The sequence below is a fragment of the Alligator sinensis genome, unplaced genomic scaffold (assembly GCF_000455745.1).
Source record: "Alligator sinensis unplaced genomic scaffold, ASM45574v1 scaffold1289_1, whole genome shotgun sequence".
Taxonomy (NCBI): domain Eukaryota; kingdom Metazoa; phylum Chordata; order Crocodylia; family Alligatoridae; genus Alligator; species Alligator sinensis.
Window position 1 is genome coordinate 63,755 of NW_005843360.1, and position 13,627 is coordinate 77,381.

General features: G+C 40.7%; 1 protein-coding gene across 2 annotated transcripts in view; it reads left to right on the forward strand.

Annotated features, from left to right (window-relative positions):
- Positions 1–5,006: 5,006 nt before the first annotated feature.
- The window catches only part of AGPAT3 (1-acylglycerol-3-phosphate O-acyltransferase 3), a 58,134-nt gene continuing 49,513 nt past the window's right edge, over positions 5,007–13,627 (forward strand). For both annotated transcript variants that reach the window (XM_006038455.3, XM_025194966.1), the window contains exon 1: positions 5,007–5,106. The gene's annotated coding sequence lies outside the window, so the exon portion shown is untranslated. The remainder of the gene's footprint in view (positions 5,107–13,627) is intronic.

Genomic DNA, 13,627 nt, shown 5'->3' on the forward strand with positions numbered 1-13,627 from the left:
TTCCTGAACAGTTTATACCCATCCATGACAGTGCTCCGCTCATGCGAGCTCCCACCAATTCTCTGTTATTCCAGTCACATCATAGCTCTGTGACTGTGCAAAGACTTCCAGTTCTTCCTGCTTGTTTCCTAGGCTCCATGCATTTGTGTACAGGCACCCAAGGTAACTACTTCATTGCCCTGATTTCTCAGGAAGTATGAGAGCACCTCCTCTGTTGCCCCTTCCTACTTGCTTTTCCTCCAGGTCACTCACTTCCTCACTTACCTCAGGGTGTTGGTGTCCATCCCCCAGCAAACCTAATTTAAAGCCCTCCTCACTAGGTTAGCGAACCATGTGGCAGACAGTCACGGAGGAGCATCCTGATGATCATAAGAAAGATGGAAAACAGAATTGGTGCAATGACACAGCCCTGATTGATGCTAGGTCAACTGGCAAAGGGCTCTGTAGCAGAGCCACTGTATAGGATGGAGACAGTCATCTGGTCTTGAAGGAATCTTAGTATGGTGATAAATTTCCCTGGGTAGCCAAACTTTGATAAGATCTTCCATAAAGCCTCATGGTTAACAGAGCCACAGGCTTTAGTTAAACCAGTAAAGGCCATATATAGTTCCTGGTGTTGTTCTTGGCATTTTTGCTGGATCTGCTGGCCTGGAAAAATCATGTCCTCTCTATGGTCTGAAGCTACACTGAGATTTGGGAAGGATTTCCTCCATGAGAGTGAGTAGTCAGTTCAGCAGAATCTGAGCAAGGAGCTTCCCAGTGATAGAGAGGAGAGTGATACCTTGATAGTTTCCATAGTCACACTTATCTCCCTGGTTAAAAATGGTGACAATATTGGCATTCCTTAGGTCAGCGGGAATTTTCTCAGTGTTCCAAATGTTGAGAAACTGTGGAGCTTCTTGGTCATAGTTTCCCCATCAACTTTGAAGACCTCATCCGATCTGCCATCAGGGCTAGGAGCTTTGTTGTTCTTCATCTGTCATATTGCCCAGTGGACTTCTTCAGAGGTTGGTGGACTGTCAAGTGGACTGGATACTGTGGGATAGATTTCACGATTTCATCAATCACTGTTAATTCTCTGTTCAAGAGCTCTTGGTTCAAGAGTTCCTTCCAGCGGTTTTGGATGTACTCATTGTCTTTTGGGAGTGTTTTGCCATCTTCAAATCTAAGCCTGGTGAGTCCGCAAGAACTTGGCCTGTACACAGCCTTGATTGCAATGAAGAATCTCTGCATGTGATGATTGCAGCACTCACCGGCTGCTCAGAGTACACACCTACTGCTCAAAGCAGTTAAGGCATGACCTTGTTCAGCTAGAGTATATTGCAATCTAATAGCTTTTCTCCTTTGACTATTTTTTTTGCATATTCTATTCACAAAGTGAAATTTATTATCCTTATATAACATTTTCAGTTCCTTTTAGATAGTTAAGGCTTTGGTTTTTCTATTTCTTTTTCAATCTGTATTTTATACACAGAATCAGAGGCAGAGAGACTTTTGAGTGGGTTTAATGGTAGACTGTTGGATGAGTTCCTAGTTATATGAGTATCTGCCTGACGTACCTGCACTTAGTTCTCAAGTTTTCTATGCATTTTATTCTGATTTCCGAGCAAAAAGGTGTATATTTCCCCCCCGACCAAAAAAAACAAACAAACGGTATTTTGGGAGAAGAGAGAAGAACTCTGCATAGTCTTAGAGCTGGGGAGACACTAGAAAATATTTTATTTCCAGAGAATAAGATTGGCAACACTATATAATTATATAACTGATTTTATTTTATATAAGAAATCTATTTCTCAGAAGCCATTCTGTACTAATAGCAGTTCTGTTATCTAACTCCTTTTTGCTTCTGTTATGTAAGGGCTGGTATTATAGAATCACTGTTTGAATACCAGGACTGTAACTTTAGAATTGCTTTTATAGCAGGCCAAATAAGCCTGTTTCAAATGTAGGCAATTATTACAAATTTCTAATTTAAAAAAATCTTCTAATGAAGCTTTTTTAAATGCTGCTTATCTTTGTTTTTGTATTAGTTTACAGTGTTCTGAGACTGTCTGATAATTTGTCACATTTCACTGAATGAATTTTCATAAATTAGTATTGTGCTTGTGAAAAATGTGGATTGAGAGTCCTGAAGATTGATATTTCATACCTGCTTATTTGAAATGTTGTAGGATGAAATGTGGTTTGTAAGCTTCTACGTCTGGAGCACCAGGTCTCTTATACCATCTTTATGTTGTGTATTCCTTTTTTTCCCTAAAGCTTTTTTCATCTTTTTATGCTAGCGGAGGGCAAAAACAACATAGCCGAGAAAACATGATCAGTAAAAACTCCCTTGTGACCCACAGGAAGGGCACCTATCTATTCCAGAGTATGGAATTTACTAATGATCTACCAATAATTCATGACTGTATAGGTCAGTGAGTAATTTTCCGCTATCTGAAGTGATTGCAAAAAAGTCATGACTTCTGAGCGTGTGGGTTTGATAAATGCTTATACAAGCACATACAGTGCACAAGTTAATGTTTGTGTCTCCAAGTGTGAGCATTTCAAATTAATGCCAATGTGCACCTGCTTGGGTGTTTGAAAATCAAGCTTTTCCTTTTTGAGGAAATGCATGAATGGTGCTTGATGCGGTTACCTCCTTTAGAACTCTGTTTCACCTTGGTCTAGGCCCATGTAAATATTTCAGCACCTAACTCCTATTAGTTATGGAGTTATACTCGGACAATATATTTAGGTGACTAATTCACTAGTCCTTCTTAAATATTTCTTTGCATGGGTTTCTTACTACAGCTAGCTTTCTTGGACTTCATAAATATCTGATTCAGTCTTTAACTATAGCCAAATAGTTCCATTCTTTTTTTCCCCTTTGGTTCATATTTTCAAGTAATTCCAGTTTTGTCCCTTCCGTTTATAAAAATCTCTCCATTCTACTAATTGCCTTTAGTTGCTTTATGTTGCATCTGTTCAATTTAACTACATCTTGTAAAAGTACTAGGCATTGATGACTTGTACAGTCACTGACGTACAAAGTATAACTAACAAGCATCCTATTAGCTGGTTTTCCCCCTGATGTTACAGTTTGGCCTGCAAATTGTATGTTGTCTTACCCAATTACTATTTAAACTATACTTAGTTTGAAATCTGCTGCTTCCCAGAGTTCCTGATACTACTTCTAAATCATTAAAACTTGTGGATTTAGACGAGTCTTACCACTTCAACCACTCCTATTCTGGAATAAGGTAAAATGATCTAAAGGTATTTTTACTGGCATAACTGTATCCAGGCTAAACATTGTACTTTCACTATATAAGTGAAAAGCACCCCCTCCCCAGCACACGTTCTTCCCTGACATCCAAATATAAAGACTGTATCGACATGAACTTAATTCTGTGTTTGTTCTAATCTTGGATGTCTAGATAGCTATGGGCCTCAGAACCTTAACCACACCTTGGCATGGCATTGCTTGCTCCTGTAATGAGCTTAGATTTCTTTTCTCTTCTCCTTAGTCTCTAAATGATTCCTTTATTAATCCACAGAAGATCTAGAGCAGGTCTGTCAGACTTGCCCTTGGCTGGATTTGGACTCTGGGAACTCCTCTCAGGCCAGATCCACAGGTCCGGGAGCAGGCAATGTTTGTATCTGCACAACACTCGCTTGTCCCCCTGCCACAAATGTCCATGTCCTTCAGGGTTCAGGGACCCCAAGTTCTGTGACAGGCCACACCTCGCTAGCTTTGCCCCCTAACCTCCAGTAACCTTCAGGAGTACCAGCACACAGATGAAACAGTTGTGCAGACTGGATTTGGCCTGTGGCCCTGAAGCTTGGCACCCTGGATCTACTGTGGCTAGCTATAGTGCAGCCTTCCCTATGTTGTCATGTTCGTGTTTCTTACCCTTAGCCTCTTCATTTAAGCTAATCACAAAAAGAAATTAGAGCAAGGTAAGTGGGAATGGGTACTTACTTTGCATCAGTTGCTTCAGAGCAGCCATTAATGTTTCTGTTTTTTCCCTGTAAAATTGGAATCCTTGTAGTTTACTCTCAGTGAAGGAGGGCCAAATCCAGCAGGGATTAGTTTTACCATTTACTATGGGGTGAGAATGCACATGGACAGTTCCTGTGTGCCAGCTGCTCTGCAAGAATCTCCATATCCTTTTATTTTACTATAATGTTCATTTGTCCGTACTCTTGGGAGAAGGGTAAGGGAATCAGTCACAACAGAGACCTAACGACATCAGAGTCTTAACTTCCCTTCAGCCTATGGCATCTGAGTTCTTCCCCAGTTTTTACAAAAATCCAGTTCTGTATCCTATGGAAACATAAGTACTTGTCCCGTCACAGTTATTGAAGCCTTCATGGCCTTTAGGCACTTATTCTGCCAATGACAGACCAAATTCCTTCTCTCCTTTCTCTAGTGCTTGGTGTCCTTAAACTTTTTAAGAACTTTCTATTGATATAAATGAAAGTAAGACTTGCTAGGTGGGCAGAACTTGTTTTTATTAAATGTTCAGATGTGTCTTTCACTAACTTGGTGGAGAGAGAAAAGTGCAAAAAAACCAGTGTGGAACATGCGTGCTACACAGTGCAAGCGAATCTAGTTGGTTGTAGCATGGTAATTTGTCGTAAGAAGATTATTGGATTAGGACAGAGGGCTACAGCAACAAGGTCTGACAGTGTTTTTTTATAGAAGCGTTTTTTCCAATTTTAATATTAGTCAACTTTAACACCTCTATTATCAGTGCTTTTTTATTCCTTCAAGTGAAAGGAGCTTTGTAAACTCAGAGTAACTGTTGGGTGCCACTCTTTATGTGTAGGAGAATTTCTGCTCTTGCTGAGGAGGGAGATTTTAGTAATTGTGAGGCTTCCAGATTTACCTCGATGTGCTTTTGTCATCATAATCCCTCCTCTTTACCAATCCTGATTTACTTTCCAAGCAGGCTTGCATTGTCTTTGTTTTTCCTATTTTGTTTACCTCCTCCTTCCTCCTTTTTTAATAAACAGAAACAAATACATTAAGAAGATGTTGGTAAACCAGCCAGGGATATGTTTGCTAACTGGAATTTGTGTTACACTGATTGTACTGGCTTTAGCCTATTACTCGTACTGGTAAGTGACATTTAGTATCTGCCTAGTTTTATTTTGTGACCATAAAGATATTTAGATATTGTTGTAAGTTTCTGAAGATTGCTTCCTTCCTGAATGTAACTACTAGTCTGTGACCATCTATGGCTCTGCTCCCTCCCCCCAAAATTAGTTTTGTTACATGAAGTTTTTTATTTCTTCCTTACTTTTAGATGGGAAATGTGTCATAAAAGGATTCTATAAATGGTATTGGAAATCAGGGGAATCTAACTACTACTTTGTGGGCACAACTTTAACTTCTTTCACACTTCCTTTTTTCAGCACTCCTGCTTCTACCCCTTCTACTCATGCAGCTGTCTTCCTCCTAATTTAGAAGGTTGGCTGTGACTGGTTGCCTCACAACTAGTGTGTGTGTCTATAAATATATAGACACGCATGGGAAATTGTACCTTTTGTTTTGTAGTTGGGAGTGATTCACACAGGCGCAGATTAACAGCTGGCATGATCTTTTTCATCATGCAACTTGTTGGCTTCATTGCCACCAAGAGCGGTGATTTGTTGAGAGAGAGTAGAATTGGGACCTACAGAGAAGACTGGGTAAGACCATGGGAATAGGATGGAGGAGGCTCTTTTGTAGTGGAAATAGTACAGTCAGCAGTGTACCACTGGGGAAGAAAGAATGTAGCAGCAGCTAGCAGTAGAGCCAAATATGGAAATGAGCCCTAATTTTAACCTAATCTAAACTCCTTTCTTCATAGGGTCAGAATTTTAAGACTTCGTTCCAAGTTACTGTTATGACTGAGGAAGTCTTCAAAATAAATTTTGTGTGCGGTGGTGTTGCTTTAAGAAAAGGACAGACAAGTCAATGAAAATTAGTGGTATCCTTTTATGAGAATAGTTTTTATTAGGCAGTTACCTAAAGTATTACAAACTAAGATAATGAAATATCAGTATCATGTACTTGTGCATCTCTACAGCTGTGTTGCTTTTAGCTATGCAGTTCAGCGTGGAAGTGCAGACTAAAATCTGTGTAAATTGCTAGTTTTGAAGCATCTTTATTAAACATATCCAGGGAAATAAACAAACAGCAACACTTGCATGAGTGTCGTGTTAATATAACCATTTTAAACATTCCAAAGAGAAGAAATGCACATTTCAGAATTTGTGGGAATACTAGTTGTACTATTAAATATACTTCAGCAAAGAAAATACACGCACTTTGAATAAACTAAGATTGTTGTGCAAATACTAAATTGTTCATTTTCCGACTCAACAGAATTGAAATGTAACCTTAATCTTACTTCAAAGTGTATGCCCTTATACAGTAGGATACATATAACATATTTTATATACATGGAGTAAGTCTTGGGAAGGCAATACATTTTTTTCTTGAAAGATTTTTATCTGTTCTTGCCTTCCAGGAGACTTAAAAAAATATTTGAAATCTCCTGTACTCCTCTTTTATCTGGGACTGCTATAAAAGCAGCGTGGTTTGCTAGGGTCTAAAATTCTTGATTTGCATCTAGGCCAGATCTGGTTTGCAGGGCAGATTACAAATCTGTGCACAGCGGGGAATTATCTAGCTAGTAATAGGTCAGAGCCTCATTTGAACCTGGCAGTTGTAGCTTTCTTGGTGTTCTACCTCAACAAAGGTGTCTGAAAAGCAAGATAGGTAACATATTAGCTATAGAGAATATTATTGCTCTATGAAGAGCACTGAATATTGCCCTATTCAGTGGTTTGGTTCTTTAAAAGAACAGTTCTACAGATTAAGACTCCACCCAAGGAAAATATTTTAAATGATTGTTTTTCCCCTGAGACATTCTGGGAGTTGAAAGAACAAAAAAGGTTTTTCAAATTACTTGTCTGGGTGCTGTATTTCCCATAGAATATGTTATAAACAAGGCTGGATGGATTAAGACCAGGGTGCTCACAAAGTCAGTGCGAGTCAACTTTGCATATTGAGAAATTAATCTGATTTTGCTATAATTCCATTAATGATCTCTTGCTTTCCTCGGATTGGAAAAAAACCCTTTTAACCGTGTGGATAGGCCTTTTTTCAGTGGCCTTTTTTAGCCAACTGTAAGTTACTACAGAAGCTGCTTTCTGGGGTCCAAGTCAGGAGGTGAAAAAATGGCAAAACGCTTTACATAGCCACGGTGTGCTGGGGATTGTGAGTGCTCATTGCTTCTGTGCGGACACGTCTCCCTGAGTAGTGGTTATAAGAACATTCAACATATAAATAACATACATGCTTATTCTAGACTGGTTAAGGGAAGGGGGTGTATGCGTGGGCAAATTGATTTAGGTTAAGTACAAATTCAGCTCAAAATTATTGCCAAAATGTTTGGAATAGAGCCATTCCAAATTTTTAATATGTTCAGATAAATGTCTTCTGTTTTCCACCCTCACTGCTTACCCTGAATTGGAACATGGAGTGCCAAAATGTGATCATACAAGTTATTTTGAGGTATTTGTGGCAGGGATTTGAAGGAAAAACGAAGTAAACGAAAATCAGTAAGGGACTGAAATATTCATAATTTTCATTAGAGTTCTAATATGCTTTTAAGGAAACTCAAATGGTTTGCTTAAGCATTTGGGGCATCTGTACACGTGCTCCAGGGGGGAGGGCAGGGCCTCTCGGGAGCAGCATCCCACATTTCAAAATGGCGGTGGTGGTTTAACTAAAGCTTGCACAAGCTTTAGTTAAAGCACCCTGCTGCCATTTTGAAATGAGGGGCCACTGAATACATGAGACCCTGCAGCATGCTGAAACTTTCTGATTAGCATGCTCCAGTACACTCGATTAATCGAGTCTGCTCCAACGTGGTCTAATCAGAACACGTCAGAGCATGTGTAAAAGTGCCCTTGGATTTTGGCTGTGTTGAAAATCTAGCTGCTTAAGTTTGCTTTATCTCTCTAGTGAGTTTTCTGTAGTAGCCTGAAATTCAGGTAGCTTTAACCACCACCAGATTCTGCTCGTGTAACACTTGGAATATCATTGACCAGCCTTTGTAGTGGATGTCATGTCCACTCTCTGATCTTTAACTGACATAAGTATTTGAAACAGTGATGCGGCGTGTCAGCTGCCTCTAGAGCCTTTTGTCTGATTTACTGGGACTTTATTTTAAAGTTTCTATCAATAGATATTTGAAGACTTGTATTTCAGGACAGGGAAATTTTGGCTCTTTCCCCCTCTCTGCCACTGGAGGTTGAGAGCAGCAGTGGGAGTGCCTCGAGAGCAACCTAGGACAACTTTATCACCTTGCTTCTAGTTTTGATGGTGCAAAGCTAGGTTTATAAGGTGTGCCAATTCTGTGTCAGGATTGATCTTACAGAATGCATCCATCTGCTGTAGTAATACGCATGTGTGCATCCAGTTGAGGGATCAGAGGAGGAGGAAAGGATTTCAGAGGAATGGTTAATTCAATGTTAGTTTTCCCTGCTCTGGTTAGTCACTGATATAAACTGTAATGTATTTTGTGCTTTTCTATAGGGCCCATCATCTGAAAATATCTGTGCTTTAAATAATAATAAAGCTGATAATTCTAGTTTGAAACAGTGTTTAGTACTCCTTTCATATAGGTTTAAGTTAGGCAACGAGGTAAGTGTCTTGTCTGAGGACATATATCAGGTTCATGGTGGTAATGGATTCAGAAACCAGGAACCATGGTTCTCAGTCCCTAGATAGGTCACTAATATCAGGAAACTATTTGGATACGTATCATTTTAAGAGCCTAGAGGTAGTTTTGTACTGTATGATTTTTGTACTTAAATACAAGCACAACCACCGTTTACAGGAAAGCTGAGGCTTTGGGCAGCTTTTCTCATTTCATATTTCAGGATATGGTTCCCTTCCATTATCATCTTTAAGGATCTGTTTATATTTAGAAAATGATGCTATATTTGAAAAGTCTTTACTAACACCTCCTGTTACACAAATAAGATACAAACACAGCAATGTGGTTTTTTCATGAACTAGCTCAAATCAATGTTCCCAACACAAGTATTCAAAAATCATGATTTGCCCCTCTTTGCCCCCTCTCCCAGCCCTACCGTGTCTTTTGCTTGAAAAACTGTGGGTTCTTGTTTTTGAGTAGTTCTTAAAGGGTCACATTTTCAGGGCTTTTCTTTGCAACCTGGAAGTGCAGAGTCCCCCATTTCCCCTTGCTCCAGATGATAGAATTTAAGATAATGATGGAATATTGCAAGTTTGAGATGAAAGTGTAGGAACTGGCTGTACTACAAGCTGTTATCTATGTTTTTCTTTTCCTGATCACATCCATTGCTGTGTCCGCTGTCTTACAAACCTCTACAGGAAATGAGTGAAATTCTTATTTGCACTGTATGAGAGAAGAGGTCTCTCAGCCCAAATAGCACCTACTGTCTGTGTTAAAAGCTTGCAACAGGGGAGCCACTCAAACAATTGGTTCCCTTTGACTGAGATTGTTGAGGGTTCCCACTATAGACAAGACTTGATGGTACACATGAGATTGGCCCAGAAAATTAGAACAGTTCAACATTACTTTTTTTTGTCTTTTTGTTTCAGGTTTTTTGTAATATTAGTATAAGTGTTGTAATAAAGGATGATATTCTTTAATTTTCAGGTCATTAGCTCAGGGTTTCAGATCCACCAGTGTTTTGGTAGAATTAGAGTTTAGGGGTGAAAGGAAAACAAGAGATCCTGTTTGTTTTCTAGTAAACCATTTAATACTGCATCTCATTAAGTCTCAAATACATTTTTTTAAGGAGTTTTGAACACAGTTTTTACCTGTTTGTCAAATCCAATTAAATTTGGTTTGAGTAGCTATTGATGAGCAGGGATCCTGGTTTTCTCTGTTTAAAAACTGCAAATTCTCTGCTTAACCCCCCCACCCTTCTGTTTTTTTCCCTGATTAAAATGAAATGCCTCTCTCTCTCTCTCTCTATATATATATATATATATCTCAGCTCCAGAGCAATTGGTGAATAATAACAGCAAGAGTCTTGTGTAAGATGTGTACCCAGTAGTGGCAGGTTGGAGCCCATCGGAGCAGCCTTGATATGCCAGTGCCCCTCACTCCCAACCCCCAGTCCTGCCAGTGCTCCTCACTCCTGACCCGTAGCCCCCAGCCACGCCGGTGACCATCACTCCTGACCCACATCCCACTGGCCCTGCTGGTGCCCCTCACTCCTCATCTAAAGCACCCTGGCCCTTCTGATGCTCCTCATTGCTGTCGTTCCCCCGGCCCTGCCAGTGCCCTACACTCCCCACCTACAGCCCCATGGCCCTGCCGGTACCGCTCACTCTCAGCCCACAGCCCCCTGGCCCTGCTGGTGCCCCTCACTCCTCACCCATAGCCCCTTGCCTTCCCAACCCTGCCAGAGTGGACGCCCAGCAGTGGTGGGGAGCCAGCCCCCTAGATGAGCTATCCATGGCTCTGTCCCGCTCCCCAGCTGGGCCCTGCAGCTGCTCATTCCTGCCCAAGCCCCAGGCCCCACGTACTGCATTGACTGGGCAGTGCGCCCAGCCTTGCCCATCTCCCTCCCTCTCTATTGGGACTTTAATCCCCTCACTCTCTTACCTGTGGGTAGCTGCTCTCCACGCTGGCTGGCTGTCACATATATGTGTGCACATGTACATACATGTGGCACCCTCTGCTTGACTGCCCTCATGTCTCTCCCCCCAGTTCCTTGCAAGGGGAAGCCCACCAGCTTCCATGTTTTTATCTGTGTTTTTCTCCTTAAAATGAGAAAATCTGTTTTACTGTGTTTTTCCATGGCAAACAGAAAACCCGGATCCCTGTTGATGAGCAATGTCAGAATTACAATTTTCAAAACGTTTTTTGACTGGTACAAATAGAGCAACATTTAAGAGGGCAATTAGCAAGAAATGGTTCGGTCGCAAGGGAGGTGGTGGTTATTTTGTAGGCACAGGTTAAATTCTCTGAAGTAGTCTTTTAGATAAGGAGTTCTTACAATGTCTTCTTGTAGATTATATCATAATCACTGAGAATTCCAGTTAGAAAACAGTGCACAAATTCTGCTTCAGTGGAAAAAACACATCATTGTTGAACTGTAATTCCTTCCTGGAAATGTAATCCTTTAGTGTAAAGCATGAGATGAACCTAGATCAGTGGAAATCCTAGCTGTTGAATGTATACTGTACAAAGAACTGCATTACAATTAAGAGATGCACAATGCATTTCAACTTTTCTCAAAGTTAACCAAGGAAAAGTAGTCTTGTCTCCTTAATGGTAGTGGGGGCATTGGAGAATAAGAAACAAAATGCTTCAAATGATTACCACTTCATGATCATCTGTCTTTTAAAGCAAAGTGGCCAGATTTCCTCCTAAATCTCAGGTTTGACTTCCAGAGATGACAGGTGAAGAAATGAGTCTATGGTTGAGTTAGCTGATTGGTTAGCTTGGACACTGATTACAGTGTAGTCCTGGCAATGTGAGGCTTTGCACAGGCTCCAAAATTGTTCACAAAGCTGGATAAGTATTTGGGTGATAAATGTGTCTATGTGGGTTAATTACAACGTCATTGATTCTGCCTTTACCTACAGAAACACACTCGGGAATAGTCTTCAAATGGTTTGTCCAATCACTTAAGAGTTCTAGATGTAATTTTATGTGTGATAAAATAATTTAAGGCTTGTACCTCTAGAGGTATTTGAAGAAACCTTTTCAATGCTTACACAGCCAGTAGGGGATGAAGTGGTTAAGATCAATGTCTTGTCATTTTTAAATATATTTAAAAATGGTAAATAAGGCCTTGAAAAGAAGTCCACAGCTCTGCTGGTTCAATAGGAGAAGTAGTGCTAGGAATGTCAAGGGCTGTGGTTATATTCAGCAGGGAGACTCTTGAAGTCTGAAGTTTGTGAAATGTTACTGAACAAATGTGTCATGACAGTTTAAGGCCCTGGTCCAGGTAGCAAATTAGCAAATTTATTCTGGCCCTCCCATGCATATCAGATGTAGCTATTGAATGCCAAATTGGGCATGCTCTGCTATTGCAGTCAAAAACTAATAATGAGTGGATGAAAGAGGCAGTACCATGGTTTGTACTTTGAGTTTTGAGCTCCCAGGTTGGATTTGGTGTTAGGCCCAGAAGTATATCCAGCAGGTTCAGGGATGAATTTGTCTGCAGCCTTTTTAGGCATTGTCCAAAGGTGAGTGGAAGTTGGTGTGTGTGAGAGAGAGAGGCAAGGATTTTTGTGGGTGATATCTTTTTATTGGTCAGCTTCATGATTGGGGTAGACTTAGACAACCTTTTGAATTTAATGTATTCTTCAGGTTCAAGGGGAAAAAATCTGACACGGCAAAAGATGGACACAATAAACCTTGCAGCTATCGTTTTCTGGATCATCACAGCTACAACATCACTCCTAATGTACTTTCTAAGAGGGATTAATTTAGAAATGCAGAACCAACTTGCAAGCTCAGTGGGGAAACTTTTTGAACTGTATCAAGATCCTCTGTTACAGGGGTGGGCAAAGTCTGGCCCATGGGCTAGATTGGGCCCGCAACAGACTCCATTTCCCAGCAGCCCCTGCCCATGTCATTGTGACTGGTTTTCATGGAGATCCCAGGACCAGTGGGGCTGTGGCAGCGTGTAACCAGGGTTTCCATGAAGACCGGCCCCAGCAGTGTTGGCAGGGTGTGCAGCTAGGCGGAGAGCTGCTCCAGGGCTGGGATCTTGCAGCAGTGACTGCATGGTCTGGAGCAGGAGCAGAGCTGTGATCCACTGCCTGCATGCCCTGGATCTGCCATTTTGTCCATCTCTGCTCTATAAGATGGAAAGCAGCCCCTACATTGTCTTTTGCTGACAACTCAGCCCTTCAGAAAGCAGGGAAGAATTCAGTTAATATGGGAGTGTTTGTACTTCTGTCCTTGCACACGCTAACACCTCATGAAAAACTGCTTCTGTAATTGCATTGTCATTTCCTTACCAGCACCAACTTCTCTGGTTATAAAAACAAGCAGCAGTAGCCATTACTAAGGTACATGAAAAATTCTTGTTCTCCATTCCTCAACCATATATGCTTTTCTGTCCATTTTTGGGTATGCTGAGATTTAAAAAAAAAAAAGATGATTAAACTGTAAGTTGATAGGAAACCCTTGAAAAATGCAAGGGGATTCGTAAAGCATTTAGAGGAACTGTTTCTGAGGAAAGAATGAGGAGGCTAATTTGATGTAGGCTAGGAGCAGGAAAGGAAGCTTCATCAGATATGGATATGAAAATGGCATTTATGTCAAGGAAAGTGAGATGCTTAGCATGGATAGCTACTAGGAAACTCTAATATGAGAGAGTATAAAAGGGAAACTTGTGCCACTATAAAATAGAGGTGCACCAATATATTGTGCTGGAAGAAAACAGACTGGATACTTGTTAGTTTAATATTCCATGACAATTTCTAAAGTATTCTTGAGTTGACTAGTGACCAGTTTGCCAATTTACCTTTAGCGAATCTTTATAGATTCATAGATTCATAGATGTTAGGGTCGGAAGGGACCTCAATAGATCATCGAGTCCGACCCCCTGCATAAGCAGGAAAGAG